At 42.5% G+C, this 5,000-nt stretch overlaps 1 protein-coding gene across 1 annotated transcript in view; it reads left to right on the top strand.

Moving 5' to 3' along the window:
* Window positions 1-5,000, top strand: part of rgs3a (regulator of G protein signaling 3a) — an 88,725-nt gene that overhangs the window by 71,275 nt on the left and 12,450 nt on the right.

The following is a 5,000-nucleotide window of genomic DNA, read 5'->3' as shown; positions in this document are numbered from 1 at the left end:
TGTGTATTTGTTTGTCTACACGCGTATGTGAGTATGTGAAATGTAGTATGTTTTATGTGTATCTGTTTGTCCCTGGTTGTGCCATATGTGCATGCACACGTGTGTCTGTGTATGTATTTGTGTGTGTGTGAGCCTGTACATTGTGTGTTTGTGTGTGGTTTTGTGTGAGCGAGAGTGTTTCTTCAGAGATGTCTGTTGACACCTGGCTCGCTTTATCAGCTGTCGATTGAGCCTATTCTGTGCTCCTGTGTCTCAGGGCACAGGCTCAGTTGACACCTCCAGGAAAAACAAACTCTTCTCTTTTTGGCCTTTTCCTCTCCATTCAGGACTGCTCTCTTAAGAGATTGGTTCTTCAGAGCCTGCGTTTGTGTTTGGTTTAATCAAACCCCGGGATTATGTGATTAAGATTCCAGGGTTTGTTTACTTTGTAAGCCAGTAGAAGTGGCTCTATTGTGGCTGTATCTTTCTATTTTTGCATGGTTTCAGGAAGCTATCTTCAGCTATTAGAGGTTCGATGACGCAGGAATATCTCTGATGATCATGGTGAGTGGAAATAATAATATTTCCCTCGCTGGAAAAACAGTAACACTTCCGTTTTTTGTGGACCTGAATGAATGAATGTCCAGAATCATAATGCAGTCATCTGGACACATCTGGAAGTATAATCATCATTATGATTTCATTGATTTAAAGAAATTGATTGATGGACAACAGATTGATGGCTGAAAGAGTCAAGAGTCTGTGATATTGACAGGAAATTGCATTCTCGGTAATGTTATATGCTGGCATTGTATTACTGATTTCATCAGTGCATGCAGCAGATGGGATCCAATACAAAGCTTTTAGGCTCTACGAACACAGTTCCTCTCACTGTTTCCTTGCTGGATGATCGATTATGCTTTTTAGACTTGTACATTCGTGGTTTCACTTTTTTGGGTTGGCGAAGTTGGGGTAGTATGACCAGTGTCCTTTTAAACAATAACACTTTATAATGTTGGATACATGTTTCGTTAAAGCAGAATAAAAGTTACAGCTACATCTTTCTCTTTCAGTCATTAAGGCCATTATCCTTTCAGAGAGGGCCCCCCTCCTTTCTATCGAACACTGATAGCCCCCCCCCCGCACTTCCATCAATACTCTAAATCTGCCTTAAATATGAATCCATGCTTATAAAACATAGCATGGTTAAAAACAATTTCTCTGTACTAAGAACCCCTTTTGTAATTTCTTAGCACAACCTTTGTTGGTTAGCTCTTTGAAACATAATTGCAGGGCAAAATGTCTGCAATTGTGCTTTTTCCAATAGCACACAAAGAATGTTTTCAAGGTTCAATGAATACCAATCGGAATAAATGAGAGACCGATTTATCGATAAAGGTATAGGATCTTTCACCATTCAAACTCACACTGTTGAAAAGCACTTGTAATTTGGTTCTAGGCATGGCTCAATGGAGTCAACAGCTCCAAGGCTAATGCCGTGGTTAAGATCTAATGTTATGTCTCTTAGACAACCTTCAAGTGTCTGGTTTTTGGTACTGACCCACAAGCGATGACATGCGCTGAGGTATTGCTAGCGGTTGCAAGACTAGCGATTGTTAGAGTAGCGGTTGCTAGACTAGAGGATGCTAGACTAGATGTTGTTAGACTAGATGTGTTAGAGTAACGGTTATTAGATTAGCGGTTGCTAGACTAGATGTTGTTAGACTAGATGTGTTAGAGTAACGGTTGCTAGATTAGCGGTTGCTAGACTAGATGTTGTTAGACCAGATGTGTTAGAGTAACGGTTGCTAGAGTAACGGTTGCTAGATTAGCGGTTGCTAGATTAGCGGTTGCTGGACTAGATGTTGTTAGACTAGATGGGTGTGTTCGAAACCGCGTACTTGCTTACTACTCCTACTAACTATGACGTCAAATTGAGTAAGCGAGAATTTAGTAAGCGAGTTTAGGTAAGCGAGTAGTATCCGAATGTCTTCTACTTCCGGAAAGATTTTGAGTAAGCATCGCTAGCTTACTAGACGTACTCAACCGCCCCAGAATGCACTGCGTCTATTCAAAAGAACAGTGGAAGCAATGGCGCTAAACGGGGAGCCGCAGCAGCAGTGCTTTTAATAATTGTTTAATAATTGTTTTAACATATCACCGCAAATCCTTAGGTTGAAGGTGTACTGTGACGTTTATATATTTATTTATAATATTTATTAACGGCGCCCGGCCGGTAGGTTATTGACACGTCATTTGATTCACGTCATCTGAGGTGGTTAAGTAAGGACGGTCTTCTGAACGTCGATTACTCAAATGGATTACTCAATCATTATTTAAGGATTCGAGAAGTAAGCCAAATATTTAGTAGGTAGTAAGCAGTAAGCAAGTAGGCGGTTTCGAACACACCGGGTGTGTTAGAGTAATGGTTGCTAGATTAGCGGTTGCTAGACTAGATGTTGTTAGACTAGATGTGTTAGAGTAACGGTTGCTAGATTAGCGGTTGCTAGATTAGCGGTTGCTAGACTAGTGGTTGCTAGATTAGATGTTAGAATAGCGGTTGCTAGATTAGCGGTTGCTAGACTAGATGTTGTTAGACTAGATGTGTTAGAGTAACGGTTGCTAGATTAGCGGTTGCTAGATTAGCGGTTGCTAGACTAGTGGTTGCTAGATTAGATGTTAGAATAGCGGTTGCTAGATTAGCGGTTGCTAGACTAGATGTTGTTAGACTAGATGTGTTAGAGTAACGGTTGCTAGATTAGAGGTTGCTAGATTAGCGGTTGCTAGATTAGCGGTTGCTAGACTAGTGGTTGCTAGATTAGATGTTAGAATAGCGGTTGCTAGATTAGCGGTTGCTAGACTAGATGTTGTTAGACTAGATGTGTTAGAGTAATGGTTGCTAGATTAGCGGTTGCTAGACTAGATGTTGTTAGACTAGATGTGTTAGAGTAACGGTTGCTAGAATAGCGGTTGCTAGATTAGTGGTTGCTAGATTAGCGATTGCTACCAGTTGCCAGACTAGAGGCGCATTGCAAGAGAGCTAGCAGGAACCGAAATGATGAAACTGTCGAGGATTTGTCCCTTGGAATACTGTTAAATACTGTCACTATGTTAACCCAATGGCATCAATATGGAGTAAATAAAGATGATGAGATGATGAGATAGAGTTATTTAGATTCCATTATGAGCCTCATCTATAGCTATTAATTTGGAACTTTGCAAATTATTTATATCAAACACATCATTTCTTAAGGTAGTACTAAGGGCATGCCTCATGCATCGCAAAACTTAGAAATGACTGCTGATACTGTGACCTAACATTTCAACCTGAGCTCTAAATGCCGCTTCATAAAATTCCCTGGAGTTAATAAGATTAACCTCACTTGTTCTGCAGTGACGTGCACATAATTACGACAGACATTATTAAAAGGGTGAGTACGGGCCGGGGATATCAGTCTCAATAAGAAATCTGAGCAATGCAGACGGCGACTTAGACCACGGCTTAGTTGTAATTGGTTGCTGGACTCCGATACGGGCCCAGCTATTTAACACTTAAGAGTGAGGGGAAGACTTTGTTGGTGGTGTTTAGGAGCCTCAGGGGTTGGGGTGAAGTCGGACCAAACTTCCTGTTCATGAAAGTCTTAATGGTGCATCATTGCAGATTATTTGTGCCATTACGACCCCTCTATGCCACTTGTCTTGTTATACTTCTGCTTTTCTCTGTCGCTCTTTCTCTCTGACTCTCTCTCTCTCCCCCTCCCTCACTGTACGTTCACACCAAAACCTATAAAGCTATAAAGCTGTAAATGAGAGTTGAAATCACCTCAACTCTATGCAAATGAGCCAGTAGCGTTTCGGCTGTAAATGACCGCCAGCCAATCGGAATGTAGATATCTCGCCGGCGTGGGTCCCAGTAAACATACGCGCAAGAGCGATATGAGCTGTAAATATTTTTGACAGCGTTGCGTTTTGATCTATTCGGCGATTTTGCATCTTTTACAGCTTTTGGTGTGAATATACAGTCAGTCCCTCTGTCTCTGTCTCTGTCTCTCTCTCTGCCTCTGTCTCGGTCTCTCTCTCTCTGTCTATGTGTCTCTCTCTCTCTCTCTCTCTCTCTCTCTCTCTCTGTCTATGTGTCTCTCTCTCTCTCTCTCTCTCTCTCTCTCTCTCTCTCTCTCTCTCTCTCTGTCTATGCCTCTCTCTCTCTCTCTCTCTCTCTCTCTCACTCTGTCTCTCTCTCTGCCTCTGTCTCTGTCTCTCTCTCTACCTCTGTCTCGGTCTCTCTCTCTCTCTCTCTCTCTCTCTCTCTCTCTCTCTCTCTCTCTCTCTCTCTCTCTCTCTCTCTCTCTCTCTCTCACTCTGTCTCTGTCTCTGTCTCTGTCTCTGTCTCTGTCTATGTCGGTCTCTCTCTCTGTTGCCCCCTCCCCCCATGTTGCCTGTATGTAGAACAGCTGTTTTCCACGGATGGGGGAGGGGGTACCATCCACGTTACACACCTTCCCCTACCCATTCCCTCTCGTTGATCATCGTTGTTGGCTTGTTGTGACACGGTCCAGGTGTTTCTAAATCCCCCCCCCCCCCCCCATACACACACAAATACACACACAAAGCGCTCAGGGGTCTCTGAAGTCCACTTTCTTCTCTACTCTCCCCTCCCCCCCGCTTAACCGGAGGTCTGTTGTCTTGGAAGGGTGACGGCTGATCAAAGAGCCCATCATGGTGCATCGCTCATACAGTCCAACCCTCACACCCATTCATTATCATGACTGGACTTGTACTTTCTGCCTACTGGATCTCACCATACATTGGTGCTCCTAGCACTAGGTTATACTTCACCTAGTTTACTCAATGTGTTTTTCTTTACGTTGTTAAGAGAATTCCACACGAATTATGACAATGTTACGTGATATATATTATAATTACATATTAACATGTAAGCATGCAGTTTGGATCATGAACTGTATAATGTGTGTCTATGTTAATCTAATTTGTACGTATGAATAATAGGAATCTATTTGAAG

This window comes from Gadus chalcogrammus, chromosome 19, assembly GCF_026213295.1.
Source record: "Gadus chalcogrammus isolate NIFS_2021 chromosome 19, NIFS_Gcha_1.0, whole genome shotgun sequence".
NCBI classification, from domain to species: domain Eukaryota; kingdom Metazoa; phylum Chordata; class Actinopteri; order Gadiformes; family Gadidae; genus Gadus; species Gadus chalcogrammus.
This window is presented reverse-complemented; position numbering and strand designations above follow the sequence as displayed.